The following is a 24,669-nucleotide window of genomic DNA, read 5'->3' on the forward strand; positions in this document are numbered from 1 at the left end:
AGTTAAGAAAAACAGCTGTGGGCAAAGGACGCATGGTCTGAGGGAAGGGGAGCTGAGCGAGGCTAGGTTGCTGGGATTGGTGCATTTAACTGTGATTTTGTTTATGTTTAAATAAAAATAAAACATTTTATTAAATAGTTGAACTTAAACATTATTACCCAACCCTAATTCAAAAAAGTGAATTTATTGAGCAAGTTTTTGGAGATATAAATATATAGATGGAATCTTATGAGACATCTTGAATAATTTTCAACATTGTATTATAAACCAGTTGAATCCAATCCTAGTTTGTCCTTAGTCAGGTGTAGGGATGTTTCTTTCTAATTCATGTTTATTCGTTGGAGTCTTATCCCTCCCAGAATTCATGCACAGTTCTAGAATTTTAGTCAATACTTAAAAACAAAAATAAACAACTCTATAGATTCTGACGGCTGTGGATACCTTAGCCCAAAGAATCATTTCTGTGATCATCTTCCTTCAAAATCTATTGTGATAATATATTTGAGTTTAATTTCTTAGATTCTCTACTATAGTCAGCTAAAGAAGAAAGGAAAGAATGCAAGTCACTGTACTGAGAGCCAAAAAAAACCCGACTTTTATCTGAAAAAGGATACCTTTTCATTCTATTCTTAGAAATCTTCCCTATCCTGATAGATCTCATTAATGGTGATCAGTGGCCGGTGGCTGGTTTTCATTTGAAATTGCCATCGCCTCTTCCAACACGGATATTTGTAACAAAGGCTAGGAAATGTGTGGCAGGGGACACAAACTGCTTGGACTAAGTAGTTAGAATCATGCATATATATATAATATATATATAGTTTTCTTTTTTTCACATGTGTAGTACAGGTATAATGTAGAAAGGTGATAAAATATGAAAAATAAATTAGATATATATGTGGAAATGTACGAAATGTGAATAGAGGGTTACTTCTGGGTCATGGAATCAGAAGTGATATTTATTGTTTGTTTGTTTGTATTTTTTCTGCAATAAGCCAGCACTTCTTATATTAGAGAAAAAGCAGCTAGTTTCTTTTTCTTTAATTTCTTCTTATTTTGGGAAATTTTAAACAAATACAAAAATAGCAAGCCTAGACTAAGAAACCTAGACCATCACCTGGACTTGGGGCTAGACTTGTGCATCGTGCTTGTACATTGGGTTCCAGGCTTGCTCGGGACCTGTGACACTTTCTTCCTTCTTCTTTTTCCCTTTTGGACTGGAAATATCTATCCCATGCTTGTCCCACCATTGTATTTTGGAAGCAGATAAATTGTTTTCTGGTTTCACAGGTCCACAGATAGAGAGGAATTTTGCTCCAGGATGTACCATATCCAAAGTCTCACCCTAAATGATTTAGATGATGAAATTTGGGCCTTTTTGAGTTGGTGATATTTAGATGAGATTTTGGACTTAAAGTTGATGCTGGAATGACTTAAAACTTTTGGGGATGTTGGGATCAGGTGAATATATTTTGTACATGGGATGGATGTGAATTGTCGGGGGGCAGAGAGTAGACTATGCTGGGTTGGCCAGTGTCTCCCCAAAATTCATTTCCTTCCTAGAACCTCAGAATTTGACCTTATTGACCTTATTTGGAAATAAGGTCATTGCAGATGTAGTTAAGATGTAAGTTAAGATCATATTGGAATAGGGTGGGCCCATAATATAATATAACTTGTGTTTTTATAAGAAGAGAAGCTACGCAGACACACAGGGAAAAGGCCATGTGACAAAGGAGGCAGAGATTGAAGTGATGTGTCCAGAAGCCAAGGAACACCAAGGACTGCTGGTAACACCAGAAGCAAAGAGAAAGGCATGGAACAGACCCCCAACTAGAGCCTTTAGAGAGAGATCATGGCCCTGCCCACATCTTGACTTCAGACTTCTAGGCTTCACATCTGTAAGACAATCAATTTCTGTGGTTTTAGGTCAGACAATTTGTGGTACTTTGTTACAGCAGCCCTAAGAAACTAATGCAACTTGTATATGTGCTACTGGTTTGGTATATTATACACATTATAAAACGTAGACAGAAATAGTAATTGAAAAATGTGTAAAGGTGAAAAGACTAATATTTAAAACATAATTTATCTTGTTTATTTACTGTACGCAAAGAGTCGAGAGCAACGATATTGAATATTTACTGTTTTTTTTTTAAAACAATTTGCTTCTTTTTTTAAGATTGGCACCTGAGGTAACATCTGTTGGCAATCTTCTTTTTTTTTTCTTCTTCTTCTCCTCCCCAAAGCCCCCCAGTACGTAGTTGTCTATTCTAGTTGTGAGTGCCTCTGGCTGTGCTATGTGGGACGCTGCCTCAGCATGGCCCGATGAGTGGTGCCATGTCTGCGCCCAGGATCCAAACCAGCGAAACCCTGGGCCACCCGAGCAGAGCGCGCGAACTTAACCGCTCGACCACGAGACCGGCCCTAAATATCTACTGTTTTTAAATAAACTTATTTTGGAATAATTCTACGTTTACAGAAAAGTTGCAAAGACAGCACAGAGTTCTCCAGAGCTTTTCCTGGTGTGGATAGGTGAGGGGAGCAGACAGTGCCTCCCAGATCAACAGGTAGCTGTGGTACTTCGAAGAGAGCGCTGACCTTGGAGTGGGAGACCGAGGTTAAAGCCTAACTCTGCGGCCCACCATCTTCCTGCCTCAGTTTCTTCATCTGAAAAGACGGATGATAATACCTACCTACAGAGTTGTTGTGAAGATGATGTAATCCTCGCTCTGCCCCGTGCTGGCTAAAGGACCCTGGAGAAGACATTTGACTCTTCAAGGGGCAGTTTCCTCCTCCGTAGAGTGGGGAGAGTCATCCGTTCTCTGTAAGGTTCTAAAGGGTGGGAAGTTGTTTAACTCTAGGCCATCAGGTCATCTGTTCTTCTCTTTCTTTATCCCTCAGCCACATTTTCTAGGCTTTTTCTTTAAACAGAGTTCTTGGTTGTGGTTGTAAAAATGCCAAAATGTAGATCAAGTATATACTGGTGTGTTCAGATGCACCACGAAAACTTTCTCGGAAACACACAGCTTGTGGCACTAACAATATTGAGGTGTGTGCATGTGGGTGTGCTTGTGTGTGTGTGAGAAAGAGAGAGAATGAGGAAGAGAGACAGAGAAAGAGAGAGAGGGAGGGAGAGAGCCTGGCAACCCCTGGAGGACCTTCCAGTCTTGGGATTCTTGGTATCAAAATAAGCCGAATCTAGGCTTGATGATTTTATGCTGGAAGTAGTCCTCAGCTCTGTCTGGAAAATTCCAGGAGGAGGCTTCTTCAGTACATATGTCTGAGAAGAGCTGATTTGTTCTAAAACTAGCAAGTGTGTGGGCTGCTCCGCACCATTGCTCCTCAGCACCCGCCCCTTGCCCCCACTTCTGCCAACGCCAGCCTCGCCTTCACTGAGGAACCTCTGCCACCCTGCTCCTTCCTCCCCAGACTCCCTCAGGGGGGAGAGGCACTCCCCAGGGTCTGGGCTCCAGCTCTTTTCTCCTCTTTTTTCCATGGTGACAAAGATCACAGATCACCCGTTTTAGAGCAGATTGTTCTTAGATGGTTTAGTCAATGTTTCTCAATCCTGGCTACACTTTAAAATCACTTGGTGGAGCATTTAAAGCATACAGATTCCAGGGTCCCGCCCTCAGAAATTCCGGGGAGAAGCCCAGGCTTTGGTATGTTTCAAATCTCCCCAGGTGATTCTAAAGTGCAGCCAAGATTGAGAACCAGTCCGGAGTTTTCAGACCACCTCTTACTGAAGGCAGAGATCTCATCTCTCTTGTTTACCACTGTATCCCCTAGCAACACAAATATTTGTTGAATGAATGATCGAGCATACTCCTCAGAGCCCTGGGTAGTCCTTTGGATGCCACTGGAGGGTAGGGAATAGGAGGGCCAATCAACAGGGCTCCAGGCCCCCAACCTTACTTCAGCCGGAGCTCTCACTTTCACCTGCTCATTTTTTGAATATATACTTCCACATAAGGTATGGAAACCCCTCATTTACTGATAAAGTCTGTTCTAGACGAAAGAACAGAGAAAATTTCTCCTGATGCAGCAAACATGATAAAACTCTAACATATATTCATTAACAAGTTAAGTTTTATAGTTTAAGAATAATTTAATTACACATTAATGGAGTTTGATACAACATTATAGCCATTTTTTCCTAATAGACTTTATTTTTTTTGAAACAGTTTTAGATTTACAGAAAAGTCGTGAAGACAGTACAGAATTCCCATATACCGTGTACCGAGTTTTCTCCTATTAATATCTTACATTAGTAAGGCACATTTGTTACAGTTATTGAATCAATATTAATAAGATCATCCTTAACTAAAGTTCGTCCTTTATTCAGATTTCCTTAGTTTTTGCCTCATGTCCTTTTTCTGTTTCAGGATCCCATCCAGGAGACCATATGACCTGTAGTTGTCATGTGTCCTTATGCTCTGCTTGGCTGTGACACTTTCTCAAATTTTCCTTTTTTGCAAGACCTTGGCCAGTTTTGAGGAGTACTGGCGAGGTTTTGTAGAATGCCTCTTTGCTGGAATTCATCTGTTTTTCTTATGGTTAGATTGGGGTTATGGGTCTTGGGGAGAAAGGCCACAGAGGTCAAGTGACATTCTCATCACATCATATCGAGGGTACATACTCTCCACGTGACTTATCACTGTTGACCTTGACCTTGACCTTGACCAGCTGGCTGAGGCAGCGTTTGCCAGGTGTCTCCACTGTACAGTTACTCTTCTCATCCTGCCCTTTCCTGGATTCTTTGGGAAGAAATCACTCTGCACATCCCACACCTAAGGGATGGGGAGTTATGTAACTCTCCTTGAGGGGGCAGTATCTACATTTGGAATTCTACTTGGGAGATTTCTTTCTTTCATCTTTCTTTCTTTTTCTTTCTATTTATTCAGTCATTTATTTGTATCAGTATGGGCTCTGGATATTTATTTTATACTTTGGGTTATAATCCAATACTTCTTTATTTTTTGCTCAAATTGTTCCAACTTTGACCCTTGGGAGCTCTTTCAGTTAGCTGCTGTGTCTCTCTGACAAATGACCATTAGTTGTTTTGAGCGCTTCCTTACTGTCTGGAACTACAACATGCCACAGGCCCACCATGAGTATTTCCTGCCCCAGACTGTACTCATTTAAAAATGGATTTGAATTGTTCTTGTGTGTTCCTTAATTTCAGATTAATGTATATTTTTCTCAGAATAATCAAAGAATTTAGGAAGTATTAGATAAGTGTGTCAGGCAGTTAGTGATTTTGTGATGTTGGTCAGCTTTTAAAATTTGTAGTTTGTTGTGATTTCTTTTCTTGGCTGAAATAAAATTTTTTTCCTATTCTCCCCAGAGCCCCGCAGTACATAGTTGTATATTCTAGTTGTAGGTCCTTCTGGTTGTGCTCTGTGGGATGCCACCTCAGCGTGGCCTGATGAGCAGTGCTGGGTCCACACCCAGGATCTGAACCAGCAAAACCTTGGGCTGCTGAAGTGAAGCGCGTGAACTTAACCACTCAGCCATGGGGCCGGCCCCAAAAATAAATATTATTTTTATTCCTAGTTAGATATTCATGATTTTGTATATTTATCTTTTAAAAAGTCCCCTCAGTTATAAAGTTTTAGGCCCTGGTGAGCCCCTGGTGCCCCTTGGAGCCAAGACACTTAGGAATGAAGTCGAGATCTTCAACAGTCAAGGTGAAGAGAGAAAATGACAAAATACAGACATGGGAAAAAGCCGACCCAGCCCATGGGCCAGGACAGCTGAACCTTCCGTTAACTGGCTGCTGGCCGTGGGCCTTTGCTAAGAGCCCTTCTTTGCCAATAATGTAACTTCAGTTATTGTATTTGTTGTTTTACTGAGCACATGGCACTAGTGATCCATTCAACGTGTTCAATGAGAACACATTCTACATGTGAGGCATCTTGCTGGGCATAGCTGGAGATGATAAGTAAGACAGGCTCCCACTCCAAGGAACCTACAGTGCAGAGAAACAGATAAGATAGGAGGATATATGTGTAATTACAACTGGGATGGGACGGGATGGGATGGGACCATAAAATTCTCCAGGAGAGACTTACTCTCTTTTGAGGTTTTGAGGAAGGCTCCATTGAGCAAGGGATATTTGGATTGGGTCTTGATGGATGAGTAGAAGTTTGCCAGGCAGAGAAAGGGTCATTTCAGGTGAGGGAGTAGGGTTGCTGCATGAGTAAGGCTTAGGGTTATGAAAGTGCCTGCCAGGCACACCAGGACCCGCAAGGAGTTCAGTGAGCCCAGAATGTAATGACATTCTTCCAGTATCCTTTCTCAGATTAATAGTTCCTGTGCCAGCTTCATCTTTGTAACTCTAGTACCTGGACAGTTCACGGTACATAGTAGGTGCTCAAGAGCAGTTGTTGAGTGAAGAAAAGAAAACATGCAACACTCATTTCAAATTGACCTCCTCAATGTACATGGGTATTTGGCTACAAAGATGTCAAGTATAGCCTTATATATAATAATAAAAATCTCAAAAGAACCTGAATTTACAACAAAAGCAGATTGGTTAGACAATGTATGGTGTGTATTCATGAATACAGTAGAATTCTATATAGCTATTAATAGCAATAAATATTATATTTATGAATATGGAACAGTATTTAAAATATATTGTTGAGTGGGACTAGGATAACATGAAAGCAAAATAAACAATATGGGGGCTGACCCAGTGGCATAGTGGTTAAGTTTATGCACTTCGCTCTGGTGGCCCAGGGTTCATGGGTTCAGATCCTGGGCGTGGACCTACTCACTGCTCATCAAACCAGGCTGTGGCAGCGTCCCACATACAACATAGAGGAAGATTGGCACAGATGTTAGCTCAGCGACACTCTTCCTCAAGCAAAAAGAGGGAGATTGGTAACGGATGTTAGCTCAGGGACAATCTTTCTCACCAAAAAAAAAAATATATATATACATATATATACACACACACACACACACACACACAACATGAACTCAGTTTTGTAAATTATATTATGTGTATGTGCATGTGTACACACATATACACATATATTTATATATATATGTAAATTTTGGAAGGACTTTTTCAAATAAATTATTTATTCCAACTTTCTCCTTTTGTTTATTCACTCTTCCTAATTTCTCTATAATGCATATACATTAAATATGTAACAAGAAAAATGTTTTTAGAAGACTCAAACTTTGGGGCCAGCCTGGTGTGCAGCAGTTAAGTTCGCACATTCTGCTTCGGTGGCCTGGGATTTGCTGGTTCAGATCCTGGGTGCAGACCTATGCACTCCTTGTCAAGCCATGCTATGGTGGCAACCCACATATAAAAAATAGAGCAAGATTGGCATGGATGTTAGCTCAGGGCTAATCTTCCTCAAGTGAAAAAAAAAAAGAAGAAGATTGGCAGCAGATGTTAGCTCAGGGTGAATCTTTCTCAGGGAAAAAAAAATACTGTAGAATGTTTGATGATATGCAAACATGTCCATAAAAAATTCTTCAGTGAAAAAAGCAAGTTACAAAAGTATGATCCCATTTTAGTGAGAAACTAAAATGTTTGCATAAACACATGAAAAAATGTGAACTAGGATAGATTGTCAAGTGCAAGAAGCTAGACACAGTATATATGTGATGCTGCCTTTTGTGGTAAGAAAGGTGTAAAATAAGAATTTATGTTTGTACTTGTGTTTGCATTAAGGAACACTAGAAGGATCCACAGACAACAGAAAGAGTTCACCTTCTGGGAGGAGTGAGTGGGATACATGGGAGATGAGGATGGGGTGCGGACAACACTTCTCAAGGAATATCTTTTTAGTACCACTTTGATTTTGAGCCGTTCAAAAAACTAAAATTAAATTTTAAAAAATTTGAGAAAAGCAGACATACCCAAACGCTTATTTTTGAGGGGTGGAGAAACATGTAATGTTTATTTCCTTCTTTTGGTGCATCTGTATTTTCTTAATGTTTTACATGTGTAAGAAAAGGAGTCGTTTAAAAACCTTTCTTCTAAACTTATTGAAGTCTATGTACTCTTGATTGGAAAAAGGAATTGAACGAGATTTCTAAAGGATTTTGCAAAAAAGGCATTCTGTAGGATACTGTAAATGTGAATTCTTTTTTTCACCTGAAACTGTTTATTACTTCAGGCTGCAAAGATACAATGTGGACCTGGTTTCCATTGTAAGAAAAGCAGTAGCCCCCAGAATTCCCTCTGGAATTGCCTTCAAGATGCTGCTCCGGCTAAGAGATTAAATGCAGATTTCCTGCTTCAAGGCGGGTCCTTCCCATCCTCACCCCTTAAGGTTGATTCAGATAATGTTTTAAAAAGAATCCTACACCACCTTCTTTCAGGGAAATGAAAGAAATCTAGCCCAAAGATGTTCTCTGGGCCTTCAGCATTTTTGATTGATTGTGAATTTAATATATTTTTAACTCAATTCAAGTGCTTCTCTCTCGAGACTGCTCCTCTGTTTCTTGTCTGTGTGCCTGAGTTGTAGTCAGTGAAGTTTGGCTGGGGGTTTGTTGACACATTTTCTGGGCAAGGCTATTTGAGAAATACTGACATTTCCCCTAACTTCCTCTTTAGGCATCAACCCAGTTTATCTCTCTGTCCCTGTTGGGGCTCCAGTCTCTTTCTTGGAAGAGAAGAACCTGCTTTAGTCTTCACAATCACTTTCGGATTTTTTTTCTTTCCTTCTTTCCTTCTCCAGACTTGTCACTGTTCCACAGCCTGGGCCTCTGCCCAGTCAGCTTCCCAACCGTGCTGTCTCCCTGAGCACAGAGTCCTCTGCTCTCAAATTTGGAAGGGACCTCAGAGATCTTTTTAGTCGGCAAATCAAGAATCTTGTCTACCACATCTTTGCCAGATAGCCATCCAATGTCTTCTTGAACACCCCTAGTGACCGAGAGCTCTCTAACTTTCAAACCAGTTGGCCACCCATTGTTGGTGTTAGCATGCAGTTTTGTAAGGAAACTGAGAGCAAGCTTGTGGTCTTCTTGCTTGCTCTTTAGTTAATTTCTCATCCGAGTGAAAAGAGTGACCTGAGCGAAGGGGAATGGGGAAGAGAGGAGATCATTTCCCAGCCTGGACCACAGGGAGCAGATCCAAGGCTGGCAGTTGCTCCTAGGGCAACGGGGCGGGGGTGGGGGTGGGGGTGAAAAGAGCTCTGGATCGGCCTTAGAAGACAGCCCTTCATCCCAGCTCCATCTTTCACTTTCTGACCCAGTTATCTGGGGCAAGTTATTTGTACTCAGAATTTAGTTCCTCTCATTTAAATTAGAATTGTAATAATTTCTTCACAGGGCTAATGGGAGGATTGAATAAAATAATGCAGGTGAAAATGCTTTGTAACTATGTAGAGTTTTGTAAACGAGAGCATAGTTGTCACCTGAGATGCTAGATGCCTGGCTTAGTAAGTCTGTGAACCAGCCCAGCCCAAGGAGTTTACAGAGTGAAAGGCTTTAGGATTTACTCTGCTGCACCTGTGTGTGATTGGCAGCATCAGCTCATGACCAGTTGGCTTCCTCTGAGGGGCCAACCGAACGTGATGACAGAATCTGGGCAAGTCAACGGCTGAAGGATGTGAGTTCCCATCTGGTATAAAAGGCTCATTTTGGAGACAAATTAGAAGGATTGGTGCCTTGCCCAGTCACATGGCTCAGTAATGGTGGACTGGACCTTGACCCCAGAAGCCCGATTTCTAGGCACAGCTCCTATAAGATTTCCCTAGAGATGCAGTTGGCATTTTGGATAGTCCGATCTTCCTTGTGCAGGACTTCCTGGGTCACTGTAGGTAGTTTAACATCTCTGCTCCCCCTCCACTAAATGGCAGTAGCATCCCCTCATCTTACGATAATCCAAAAGGCTCCCACACATCTGCCGTTGCTACCAGGGGGCAGTGCCTCCCCTGGTTGACAACTACTGGAGACTTTCCTATAAAGTGGAAAGGACATTGGATGGGGAGTTGGAAAATGATGTTTGCCCTTGACTAACTCTGTAATCTAAAGAAAATAATTTCTGTCTCTAAGCCTTAGTTTCCCCGTCTATGAAATGAGGGAGCAAGTCCAGAGGCCCCGTGAGGTCTCTTATACGCTTCTGTGCTCCAGGCCTCGCTCTCCGGCCTGCTTGCCCCTGAAATGTCATCAGTGGGCCTTCATGTTAGGTCTTGATATGATGGGTGATTTGTCCTCTTTTATATATACCTTTCTGTATTGAACAGATCTGCTGCCTTGAACACACATTGTTTTTTATGGTCACAAGCATCTCCTCCTTTCTATTCTTTCTCTTTCTGACTCTTGTGCACCCTCTCTCTCCCCATTCTTCACCCTCTCCAATCTCCTGGCATCTTTCCATCGACATTTAAGTATGCTCAAGTTTCTCCCATTAAAAAACCCCAAAACCCCAAACCCTTTGACCAACTAATCTCTCCTTCCGCATCACGATCAAAGCTGTTTAAGGAATTGCAAAAATAGTACAAAGAATTCCCACACACTTTTCACTCAGATTTCTCAAATGCTTACATTTTACCACATTTGCTTTCTCCCTAATTTAATATAAACATGTAAATATATGTTTGTACTTACATATTCAATTTTTTTGCTTAATTTATTCATTATGTACTGATTTATTCTTATTTCTACTATTTTTCTGTTTTCTAACACACTGATTTATTCTCAGACATGTATTTTCCTGAACTGTTGCACAGAAAATGCTCCTTTACCCCTAAATACTTCAGTGTGTATTTCCTATAAACACGAGTACAATTATCAAAATCAGGAAATCAATATTAATATAATATTTCCTAATTTATAGACTTTATTCAGATTTACCTGTTGTCCCAATAACGTCCTTATAGCAAAGGAGAATTCCAGATCATGTTTTGTATTCATTTGTCATATTTCTTTAGTTGTTTTTTATTTGAAAGCGTTCCTCAATTTTTCCTTTGTGTTTCACGACACTGACATTTTTAAAGACTGGAGGCCAGGTTTTTTTGGTAGAAAAATCTCTCAGTTTAAGTTTTCTGATGTTTCCTCATGATTAGAATAAGGTTATACTTCTTCTTCTTCTTTTTTGGTGAGGAAGATTGGCCCTGAGCTAACATCTGTTGCTAATCCTCCTCTTTCTGCTTGAGGAAGATTGCCGCTGAGCTAACATCTGTGCCAATCTTCCTCCACTTTTTTGTGGGATGCCACCACAGCACAGCTCGACAAGTGGCACTAGGTCCATGCCCGGGATCTAGGCCTGCAAACCCTAGACCACCAAAGCAGAGTGTCAAAATGTAACCACTACACCACCAGGCCAGCCCCTTGGTTATACTTCTTTTGTTTTGTTTTATTTTTTGTGAGGAAGATTGGCCCTGAGCTAACATCTGTGCCAATCTTCCTCTATTTTTTGTATGTGGGTCACCGCCCAGCATAGCTTTGATGATGCCACCAGGCAAGCCCCAAGGTTATACATCTTTGGCAGGAATACCACAGAAGTGATGCTGTATTTTCTCAGAGTATCATATTGAGAGGCACGTGGTGTTGCTTTATCCTATTATCAGTGATATTTCATCACTCGGTGGTGTTTACTAGTTATTTCCACTGTAAAGTTACTATTTTTTCCATTGCAATTAGTAAGTATCTTTAGGGAGATACTCAGCCTATGCAAATATTCTCTTAGTCAAAGTTGGCTGTGTAAGTCAACCTTGGTATCATCTTCCCGGCCACAGTCATTGGTTCAGGGATGGGGCGTGACCCGTGATAAGAGAATCAGAGCCAAGAAGACTCAGCTCTAAGACTTTTATTGGTATTATTTCAGAAGAGATAGTCTTTTTCTGTTGGGCTTGAAGCTGTAAAAGTGTAAGCCTGGGCTTCCAGGTATCACGACCATGTGAGCCCAAGAACGAAACCAACACAGTGAAAAGCAGAGCCTTGTGTGATGGAAAGAGATTAGGTACTGGTGAAATTATCATGGACTCTGAGTCCAGCTATGTCTTACTCCCGGACTTTTCAGTGATGTGAGCCAATTATTTCTAGACACACACACACAGTTGAGGTTTTCACTTGCTATCAAAAGACCCCTAAGTGAAAAAAAAATCTACTGACGTGAAATAGTGTTTTTGTCAAATGTAGAATTCTGATGTAAACTCCTCCCTGTAATCTATTCCATTGACCTATTTATCTGTTCCAAGGGTCATAAACTAGAGGAACTTTGTTCTCAGATGTCTTTTTCTAGTTAGCTCAGTGTCTAAAAACGTTTTGAATTTGAACGTTGCTGTGTGTGCTGGCTGGTGACAGTTCTTGGCTACCCCTTCTTCAGAGGATTGCTCTTGGTCGAACAGGAGCCTTCCCACCAGGGAGGCTATGGCCCCAGCCACCCCCAGACTCTGCCAATGACTGACTGACATGGGGGAAGAAAGGCCAATTCTCTCCTCTCAAAGTGGCACTAACTGCGCTCTAGAGCATTCTTGCTTAACTTGTCCTCCTTGCCTTTCCCTACTACCTTTATACCTCCTCTCTTAGAACAGAATCCCGGTCTCAGGCTCAGCTTCCTAAGAGACAAGGAATTCTTTTCAGCTCTCCTCAACCCTCATCCCTAGGAGCAGCCACTACCGGGAAGGAGTCCCCTCTCTGACAACTGAAGCAACGTTCATTAAGGATGTTGACTCTTCAAAATGTATCTGCAAAGTTTTCTGGATCTACTCACCTTTTGAGATATACCAGAAAATCCATATTGGACAGCCACTAATGTATGTATTTATTTATTCAGGCAAGATCATCAGAGGATGATAAAACCAGTGGGGGAAATTTAACGGGGGAATAGGCTACTTATTAATCACATAGTGGAAAAAGTACTTTTATATTCAAAAGAACTGGCATCACCACCTTAACCTTCAGTGAGCAAACTCAGCATCAGTAATATTGGGGCAAATTGCTATCATGCGCCTCTAGAAGTGATGTGATAGGAAGTACACAACAACACTTAAGTAGTATTCCTGCCAAGCATGTTCAACCTGAATCCAATCATGGGAACCTATCAGACAAACCCAGCTTGTGAGACATTCTACTGGACCATAGAGAATGTCCTTGAACTTAGGAGCTTCGCTTTATACACTTTTCATTAGAAAATATGTAGATAGGTGGGAGGATAGATGAGTTTAAGTGAAACATTTATATGTGTTCATTATATTATTCTTTCAGCTGTTCATAGATTTGAAATTAGCAAAACGAATTTGCAAACAAAATAAAGTATCTTTCATTCAAGTGCACAAAATATATAGTATGTAGAAATCTCACGTGTTTTCGAATTTGGTGTGCGTTGTTCAATAAAATAGTTCAAACCTATTTCGTCAAATCATATTATAAAATGTGCATTACAATTATAGTCAATACTCATCTTATTTCAGCTTATAATAAGATTTTCCAGTTCCTATTAACAAAAAATAAAATTATATGCTAGCTGCTGGGCCAATTAGTTTTAGCAGTAAATATCTTTCTTTTTCATTAAATACATAGAAAATTTAATCATAATATCTAATGAAATTAATGGAGCTGTTTTGGCCTTTTTAATGCATTATTTTATTGCATTATCCCCAAAAGCTGTCTACCGGAGTTCAATACTTCATGGACACACATTTGCTGAAAGAGCACTTTGCCTTCAGTAATTCTCATCATATTAATAATAACTGATAAGTTTAGTCACACATCACACCGGATAATTATAAAGTAATGAATACAACTATTATCATCTTGTTTTGGTAACTTGGATATGATCAATTATATGAGATTTGCATCAGTTTGATCTTGATTTGGCTGCTTTTAGTAATCTTTCTTGTGCTACAAAGTATGTTATTCAGGGTTTTTTATATTATTCCTTAAAATTTGTGTCAACGCATTTATTTGAATTGAAAATGACGTCAGACTTTTTCTGACAGAAAGTCAGTCCTATTTGATTTGGCTGGTTGGTTTGACCATGAGGCCCAGGTTAGCCAAAAATGTTCTAGTAAACATTTTTCAGAATGTTTGTTATTGAGTGATCTAAATGGAACCTCTGAGGTTTTGATAAAATGGAGTTAAAGCACGTGATAAAACAAAGGCATTTAAACAAAAAATACTGAGAGATGTGGCAGATGGAGTCTAGGTGGCCCCAATGACCCCTGCTTCCTGGTGTTCTTGCCTTTGTGTAACTCCCTCCCTTGAGTGTGGGTGGGACCTAGAACTTGCTTTTAACAAAGAGACTATGGCAAAGATGATGGGATGTACGCGATTATGTTACATAAAATTATAACACCAGTTTTATTGCTGGCTTTGAAGAAGCAGGGGGCCATGCTGGGAAGACCAATGTGGCGAGGAGCTGAGGGTGGCCTCTAGCTGGCAGAAAGCAAAGAACTGAATGCTGCTCACGACCACGTGAATTTAAAAGTGGATCCTGTCCGGGGCTGGCCCCGTGGCTGAGTGGTTGAGTTCGCGCGCTCCGCTGCAGGCGGCCCAGTGTTTCGTTGGTTCGAATCCTGGGCGCGGACATGGCACTGCTCATCGAACCACGCTGAGGCAGCGTCCCACGTGCCACAACTAGAAGGACCCACAACAAAGAATATACAACTATGTACCGGGGGGCTTTGGGGAGAAAAAGGAAAAAAATAAAATCTTTAAAAAAAAACAAAACAAAAAAAACAAAGTGGATCCTGTCCCAGTTGTGTCCCAGATGAGACTGCTGTCCCAGCTGACGTCTCGGTTGCAGCCTTATGAAACTCTGAAGTAGAGGACCCAGTTAAGTCATGCCTGGACTCCTGACCCACAGAAATTGGGAGAAAATAAATGTATTTTGTTTGAAGCCACTAAGTTTGTGGTAATATTGTTATGCACTAATAGAGAACTAACACAAGTGGCAAGGACATGTTGAAATTAATATTTCAATATTTGAATGCTTTTGGAAGCTATCAGATTAAATACAAGCCCAGGTGAAAGAGTCACAGGCATAATGTGCAGCAGGGCTTCCCAGACTTCAACGTGCTTCAGAATCACCTGGAGGACTTGTTGGTAAAACACAGACTGCTGGTCCCATCCCCACAGTTTCTGATTCAGTAGGTCTGGGGTGGGGCCTGAGAATTTGCATTTCTAACAAGTTGCCAGGTGATGCTGGTGCAGTTCGTCTGAAATCCATACTTTGAGAACCACTAATTTAGCGGCATTTGGTAGCTAAGTCTTGGTAAAACCTTTCTGGTGTACTTATATGAAATCGAGAAAATGGTTAGATTCTAGTGACTGGGAACTTCTAGTTTTGTAAGTTCAATTGTTTCCAATCTTTTACTTTCAACAAAATTGAAGAAGGACCTAACAGAGTTGTCATTTGAGAGATCATTTAAAAATAATTCCTGACTAAGGATCAATATGTGAGTTTTGGCTTATAACTTGGAAGGACTCCCAAGAATGGAGTGGCATTTCTATTAAAAATACACACACACAACTCCTTCCGTTCCTAAGTACTTGTTTAAGTGAACAAGGTATATTAGTTAGGGTAAGTTAACCTGCTGTTACAAATAGACTCAGATATGGTTCAAATATAATCAAAGTTTATGTCTTAATTGGCAGATGCTCTCCAGCAAGTGGTGAATCAGAGACCCAGGTTTCTCTCATCTTGTGCCTTCACCATCCTCCAGAATCTTGTCATCCTCTACATCCAAGTGGAAGAGTGCATGGAGGAGGTACATCTGCTTTCTGAATAGCCCTAGCCCAGAAATAGCACGCATTATTTCTGCACAGAGAGAGCTAACCAACATGGTCACTGTATCTATCTGGGTCCAGTGCTTTGGATAGGGAGAGTTTAATATGAAGAATTAGTAACTATAACAGGGGTAACAAGGAGTTGGCAGTTAAGAAGTAAAAGAAAAGCAGATATAAAAAACAGATACTACCCCTAGGGCTGAGATAGCATTCCAAGGATGGTCCCTACCCAGGGCTGAGATTCAGACTTTGTTGGAGAGGTGAACTCGAGGCCCAAGATCACCCTCGGGCTCAATGATTTGTGAGAAAAACTCGCAGAACTCAGAAAAGCTGTTATACTCAGGGCTATGGTTGATTACAGTGAAAGGATACAGATTAAATCAGCAAAGAAAAAAGGCACACAAGGCAGAGTCCAGGAGAGACCAGGTGCACTCTTCCAGCTGTCCTTTCCTGGTAGGGTCATCTGGACAACACATAATTCTCCCAGCAGTGATGCCTGAAGACATTCATGAAGTATTGCCAACTAGTATTTCCTTGATGTCCAGGGTCTCTACTGGGTGTTGGTCATGTGTGCATGGCTTACTGCCCATATGGCTGACCTCAGTTATGTGGCCCTCCAGAGGTCATCTGATACTGTGTAGTCCAATGCTTCCCACTATAAATCACATTGTTAGCATAGACTGTCTGGCTTCGTCCAAGGTCCTAGGTAAACAAAGGCACTCTTCTTGGGCAGGATATTCCAAGGGCTTAGAGGTTATCTCCTAGGAGCCACACAAAGGCCAAACCTCTTTTTGGAATGTGCAGGCTTTGGACAATGCAAGCCTGCTAAGTTAATTCTTTACTGTATTAGAGGGCATGGCTATGGCTCACTGAAGGGCAGAGAAATGCCTGACTGGTGGAACTTGCTAGAAATCCACCCTCTTGGGTGCCAGAGAAAGCTGTTCAAGGCACTTTGCTACAAAGCTGCCTGGGAGGGTATGGTGCCAAGGGAAGCTACTGGCTGCTGGGTGCGGCTGGCTACTGTGTACTGCAGGAGCCTGCACAGGCACTGGAGAAGCTGTGAGCATGCAGGAGTTGGAAGCACTCTGCTATATAACCACCCAAGGTAGGGGGTGCTAGAGGAAACTGCTGGAAGCTGGCTGCTGTTCACGGGAGGAGCTAGACACTGAAGAAGCTGGGATCACTTCAGGATCCTGCACACAAGAACTAGGAAGTAAAACTCTTTCTCCTCCAGTGTCACTCCAGCGCCCTCTGCTGACATAGCTTCAGTGCCAGCTTGCAAGAGAAAACTGCCTAAAGGGCCCAGATTCATTTCACAAAGCAAACAACAAGGGTGAATTTGAGCTGAGAGGCAATATACTGACAACAGGCACAGCCACACTGCAAGAGATGCTGGGAAATATAGTCCGGCCACATATCTGGCTACAATCTTATTACCAAGAGAGAAAAAGAAAAATGATTTTGGTGGAGAGCTAGCACTTTCTGTCAAATGATATATCTTAGGACTTACATAAAATTGAAAATTAGGACTAGAACTGATGCTAAACTCTATCTCGTTCTTGCAGTGGACAAGTAGAAACGCCAATAACACAATCATTGAGAGATTCATTTCTGACAAATTTTTATTTTTTACGTTTAATAATTGTATATCAGATTTGGTTATATATTTATCTTGTCTTGATCAATTGTGAACTAAGAATTGTAATAATCACTTAATAGAAATAATTTGTGACATGTAGAACCTTATCATCAGAGGAAATTATTAAAAATAATTTGTTGTATGCAAGTATGATAGAGTAAGTTTAAAATGCAGGATAAAGACTTCCAAGCTTAAAAATATATTGTATCAGGATAAAATTCTTCTCGGGGGCACACATGGAAATATGGATTCAAGGATAAAAAAAGAGTGACATAAAGTCTGTTAAAGAAGAGATTGTGTACTTTGGTGATAATTAATTTTGATAATTTAGTGATGGTGGTAATTATATTGCTAGTGTATATAGAATCCATTGTTAAATTGGAATAATTATATTTTAAAACATCAGAATTTACAATAAATTGAAAATTATATCCTTCTAAACTTTTTATAATATGATAGAAAATATCAAAATGTCAACATAAAATAATGCTAAAGGGTACTAGCTTTTCAAAATTCTTTTAGAGGCAAAAACTGTAGAAACTATTAATGTAATTCATCATTGAATCCTGAACATCCGGCTTGGTACATGGTATGTAATAGGCACTCAATAAATAATATTTGAATAAATAAATCAAAGAAAAGAAAGATGGAATGGCAAATTGAGGTGTAAATATAAATAATGCTCAATGTAGACAAAGGGTGTAAGAACTAGGTACGAATTACAATCTTTTTGGTGGGCCTTTTGCAGTTCACACAAATAATCTTAAAATGGGCCTACCCTTTGCCCAAACAATCCATCTTCTAGGAATTTATCTTGAAAGTTACAAATGAATAAAGATGCTCATTACTGTATTTACTTGTTTATAGGTATTTCTTAATCACCTGCTCTTTAGTGGAGATAAAGCAGTTAGTAAAATAGACATGATCCTGCTTCATGGAATTTATAGTTTATTACGGAAGACAATCAACAAATCTTGCAAATAAGTGAATAATTGAGAACTGTGAGAAGTGCTATGAAAAAAGATAGTGAGTGATGAAAAAGTATATAATGGGAGATGAGAGCAAATCTAGGAAGGCCAGGAAATTGAAATTATTCACTTATTTGCAAGACTAGTTGATTGTCTTCCCCTGGGGTGACCTCTGAATTGAGATTAAAGCATGTGTGGAGGTTAAGCTGGTTGGAGGGTAGGGATGGGTTTCTAGGCAGCGTAGCATTTCAGGTCCAGGGGACAGTTGTGTCAAGGCTGGAGCAGGAGAGAGCAAGGTACAGTTGAAACACCAGAAGAAGGCCAGGGGCGCTGGGACATATAAAATAAGGGAGAGAATGGTGCAAGATGAAACCGAAGAGATAGACAAAGGACTCCCCTTGTAATGCCAAGTTAAGGATTTTGGTTTTATCCGAAGAAATGACTATAAATATTTTTTAGAAGAATAATTAACATAAAATAAAATGCACAGACTTCAGGTGTTTAGTTTGACAAATATGGACAAACATACATGTACCAACCGCCCAAACCAAGAATAGAACATTTCTATCACCCAGAACATCCCTCTACCCTCTTCCAACCAGTTCCTGCCACCCATCCCCTGCTATCACTTTCTGATTTCTATCACCACAGTCCATCCTTTTTTTTTTTGTTGCTGACTAGTATTCTCTTGTATGGATACCACAGCTTCTTTATTCCACCTCCTCTTGATGGACATTTGGGTTGCTTTTGGTGGCTATTGTGAATAAAGCTTCTATAAACGTTCTTGCAGAGGTCTTTTTGTGAAAACATTTATATCTCTCTTGGGTAAAAACTTAAGGTTGGAATTGCTGGATCATAGAGTAGATGTGTGTTTACCTTATAAGAAACTGCCAAACAATGTTCTAAAGTGTTTGTACCATTTTATACTCCCCCAGCATTGTATCCTTGCCAACGCTTGATGCCGTCAGTGTTTTTTAAATTTTAGGTGTTCCAGTGGGTATCACCAAAAACTTTCAAGTGAGGGAATGACTTGGACTTAAAAAAAATCACTCTGACTATAATATGGAGCAAGTGTTGGAGTGGGGTAAAAGCAGATGTGGTGAGGCAACAGTCCGGGTAAGAGATGGTGGTGGATTGGTTGCAGCAGTAATGGTGGAGATGGACTGAGAGATATTTAGAAGGTAAAATTAATAAAAGTTGGTTCCTAATTGAGAACACTAGAAAAATCTAAGATTATTATTTTTTGTTTGATTCTGGGGGATGAGATTTTGGAGCTTGGTTTTAGATATATATTTGTGGTGCCTTAATCTCCAGCAAAGGGGACTGCTTAAATATACTATATTACATATGTACTGTGAAATACCATGTAGTCATTAAAAATGGTATTATAGGAGAATATTTCTTGATATGGAAAGATGTTTAAAATATATTGTTAAAAAATAAGTTACAAAACTATATACAATGTATAGCATGCCCACTTTTTTATATTTAAATGACAGTATAGAGAAAAGCCATCTGGAAAGACGTACAGTGAAGTGTTAACTATGATCTCTAGGTTGAGTTTTCAGAATAGTTTTAAAATTGGCTATGGTTTTTTCTGTTTCCCTACAAAGAACATATGCTAATTGTGTAATATGAAAAAAGATATTTAAAAAACACTTAACATTTCAAAAAAAAGAAATTTAAGAGCACAAAACAAGAATAGAGTCCCATAGGGATGGGAAAGGTGGCGGTAACAGCATCTTAATCTCTCCTCCTGTATCCTCAAATGGCTCACCCTATACCTTCCAGGGAGGGATTCCTAGGCCTCTTTCAGATTTGAGAGTCTGAGAATGGAAGGGTTAGTGAGAGAAACTGAGCCGAACTCAAATCCAGGAGTTTTGAATCCGTGGAGTCTTCTCTGATTCCTGACCCCAACTGAGAAAACTCAAACCTCCCTTGGATTCCAGTAGTATCCATCAGTTCTATTCTCTCTCCCACTCCATGGAAATGGCTTCTGCAAGTAATCCATGCCCTCCATGTTCTAACTCAGTCCCATTCCTCACTCTACTTGACACATGAGAAGCATCTGCCATAGTTGCTCTCCTTTCTCCTGGAAACACCCTCCTGGTTCTCCCTGCTTCATTAGCCACTCTTTTTCAGTCTTCTCTGATGGTTCTTCATCTCCCCAACCTCTCAATCTTGAAGTGTCTCAGGGCTCAGTCCTGGGAACTTTTATTTTTGTTGTCTAGGCTTATTCCCTTAGCGATCTCATCAAGTCTCAGCTTTAAATACTCTCTTACACACTGACTCCTGATTTCTATCTCCAGCCTGGATCTCTCCCCTCAACTCCAGACTTGTAGATCCAAACTGACCTTCACATATGAGTGTCTAATAGGCATTTCAAAGTTAATATGTCCAAAAAGAAAGTCTATTTTCCCCTCCTCCCACCCCCAATTTTCCCTCCTCAATCTTTTCCATCTCAGTAAATGGCAACTTCACACTTCTTTTGTTCAGGCCAAAAACCTTGGAGCCATAACTGACTCCTTGATTTCTCTCACTCTACACATCCAAAACCTATTGGCTTTACCTTAAGAATATGTCCAGATCATGACCTCCTTGTATCCTGGCCCAAGCTACCATCTCACCTCATCTGGATTACTGCCATAGCCTGCTACTTGGTCTTGCTTCCTTCCTTACTCCCCTACAATCTGTTTTCAATTTAGTAGCCAGAGTGATCCTTTCAAATATAAGTCAGATTATGTCACTTCTCCACTAATAATCTCTGAAAGCTAAACATTAGCAGAGTAAATGCCAGTCCTTAAAAATCCTACAGGGCCTTAGATGATACCACCACAGTTACTTTTCTGACTTTATCTCTTACCACGCCCCATCTCACTTCCTCTGATACAGGCCACAGGCCTTGCTATTCCACAAATATTCCAAGCATGTTCAAAGTTTCAGAGCCTTGTTCTTGCTCTTCCCTCTGCCTACAAGCCTTTCCTTCAGGTACCCATCTGGCTATTTCTTTATTTTTTTCAAGTCTTTGCTCAACTGTGAGGTCTTCCCTGGCCTCCCTATTTAAAATTGCAACCCCTGCACCCCACCACTCACTATATCCCTTCTCTGCTTTATTTTTCTCCACAGTGTTAAGTACTTAACACCACCCAACAAACATTTTATTTGTTTAATTTGCCTCCTTCCCCAGATGTAAGATCCTTGTGAGCAGAGATTTGTAGCTATTTTTTTCCTCCACCAATCCTTGAGCAGTACCTGACATAAAATAGGCACTTTTTATTGCATGAGTAATATTCAGTATGGTACAGTTTGTCTTCTAGTTTCATGTGGACAAATGTTTCCCCCACTAGCCTGTGAACTGTTTAAAGGGAAGGAGGGTTTCACTGTGTGATTCACCCCCTCAAAGTGTCTATCGCAGTGTCTTACAGGCAATAGATGCTTGATAGATGTTTGTTCACGGAATAATGGAAGCAAAGAATCACCCACCTTAAGTATGGAGGTGAGGAAACAAGGTCATCCAGGAGAACCCTGCTAATGTTAAAGGCAGGTGTAGCAAACACTATGACACCTGCTCCAGGTCCCCTCATCCCACCTGAGTTATCGCATCTGCCAGTGGTTCCTGGCACACTGATACCCACCTACCCTCTTCCTCTCTTCCTGGTAGGAAGCATGTTGAGGAGTTAACATCCCTGGGGATAACCCTCAACCAGTAGGGGCAGGAGTTGGTGGACACATGCCCCAGCCTCCTTAGCCTCTGGTCAATGTAGTCCGAATAAGATGGTGTCAGTAGCGTTTAAGTATGAACTGGGATGAGCTGGTGAGTAGAGTATTTAATAAAACATTTTAGAGGACATGAACAGGGGGCCCTATTTGAAAATGTCATCTTAAGTCATTCATTTTCAGCATCCATCGGCATCTAGTCGGTGCTTGGTGGATGCTTGGGAAATGAACAAACATATGCCTTCAATGGGGGGACTGAGCAATCTTCAGAGCTTGGTAAAGGTGAGAATGATGTTTTTAACTGTTAAACCTGCCTACGCACGCGCACACACACACACACAGCCCTTTCTCCCTCACCTCCTAAGAGCTCCGGGAAGTAGCAGCTCATCAATGCCCTCACTGAGATAGGAGGTTGGTCCAGGATGGCCCGCTGAGATTACCCAGTAAAATCCAATCAATCCTGGAGCTTAGGCCAGAACCCCAATGTCCTGCCTCCCAGTGTCTAGTCCTCTTTCCACAGTAGCCACCCTGAACATTCCAAGAACTTTTTGGGGCTAACAGCCATATTTTCATATTCTGTTTCAACCGAGTGTTACCATTTAAGAAAGCCTGCCAAAAAGATAATGGGGATGAAAAAGTGCTCTGTAAACTGTGAAGGGCTATCCAAAGGTTAGCTATCTGAGGTTCACTGCCAAGGTCAACATACCCAGGCCTGGGTGTAGAGCCAGCTCTTAAATTGGAGGAGCTAAGGAAAGGCTGGCCATTCAAGGGGCCCCTTCTGAATGGGACACCAGTGTATTTGCTGGATCGAAAGGACAGAGTGGCTTGTCCGTGTGCCACTTTCACACCCATCCCCTATTTTAAGTACAAATACGCTGAATAAAACCAATGCCTACATTATATATTTGTGTTAAAACTGGTGATTTTCTGGCCTGTTTTCCTTTTGCGTGTGTTTCAGAGGCCACACACTGAGCCCCAGCCACCTGCACCACTGGGCAACGGACTGCCTCTTCAAGGTTTCCAACCGTCTGGGTACATGAGTATTTTTCTTCCCCATTAGTTTACATTCGTCCCAGCTGCATTAGAATTTAGATTCTGCACATACTCTGGCTCTCAAAACCACATTCTTTTGCACTCACACTACCTCTTTGTCATCTAACAACTGAATGAGCATTGTTTCCCTGGCTTGGCTCATGAAAGGGGACCTTGATGAAGAGTAAACTTCCCATTTTCTGAGCTTCCTTATCCCAGCGCCCAACACTAGAAGGGTGGCTCAGTGTTTGGCGACCTCTTGCATTAGGTTAACGATCTGGGTCTGGGCCCAGGCTGAATAACGAGCCCGTGAATAATGAGGAGCGGATTGTCAGAGCCTTATCGTGGGGAAGCTGAGACGCAGAGCTGGCTTTGTCCTGGGCTGCCCTGCCTTCTCCCCAAGCATCTTTTCTTAATCTGTCGAAGCTAATGGGTTTATGTGGCAGACATTCATTCCTCACAAGTCCCGATTCAGGCGGCTGTGCACCGATTCAGTCTCAGATGTTTCTACACTTGAGGGCTTGTAAAACAGTGAAAGAAAGATAGTAGATAAACTTACAGAAAGCCTTTTGTTACAGGCTTGAGAAAAGGCTCCACTTATTTCTCTACTGTAATAGGAGTCTTGAAAAGCCCAAATTAAGGTGCAGAAAAAAGTGTGCAATAAGAACACTAAAAGGCATAATACTGCACACAGCCCTGCAAACGATTTTCTTCTACACTTTCCCCAAGGGATATATGACCATGAGAAAGAGACAATTTAGAAGATTCATTCTGCTACATGGCCAGAAAAAACAGAACTGGCGAGACCTTCCTAAGTTTTTGTTGTTGTTTGTTTTGAGGGACCAAGTATTAGTAAAATTTTTACTTGTTAAGATCAAAACCTGTTAGGGCAAAATTAGGAAATGAACGGTCCTTTTATGTTCTCACTGGTTTTCCAAGTACCCCCCTAAATGGCTGAGCTAGAATTATTCTGGAACTCCAAGTCCTAGCCTACTTAGTAATCTTTTCACACAACCCAGGGCCCAACCATGAACTATGCTTTAAAGAATAGTTACTAAGAGTTGGCAAGGAGATGGGGTCAAGAGGATGGGGTGGTCTCAGCTCACCATTGGCTGGGAAAGGACCTCTCTACCTCCTACTCCTTTGGATCAACTTTTTAGCCAGCATTAAGAGGTGAGGCCAGGGGCTGGCCCCGTGGCCGAGTGGTTACGTTCGCGCGCTCCGCTGCAGGCGGCCCAGTGTTTCATTGGTTCGAATCCTGGGCGCGGACATGGCACTGCTCGTCAGACCACGCTGAGGCAGCGTCCCACATGCCACAACTAGAGGAACCCACAACGAAGAATACACAACTATGTACCGGGGGGCTTTGGGGAGAAAAAGGAAAAAATAAAATCTTTAAAAAAAAAAAAAAAAAAAAAAAAAAAAAAAAAAGAGGTGAGGCCAGAGAGCAGCTGTGCATTCCATTTCCAGGTAAGCGTTCCCCAAACCATTCTCAGCTCCACAGTCCATTGGTAAGGCTAAATAGTTGAGAGAGAGAGAGAGGGAAAGAGGGAGAAAGAGAGGGGAAGCCAAGTGGCTTCTGCTTGCTTTACAATTAGACCACTG

The sequence above is a fragment of the Equus caballus genome, chromosome 19, assembly GCF_041296265.1.
Source record: "Equus caballus isolate H_3958 breed thoroughbred chromosome 19, TB-T2T, whole genome shotgun sequence".
Lineage (NCBI taxonomy): Eukaryota > Metazoa > Chordata > Mammalia > Perissodactyla > Equidae > Equus > Equus caballus.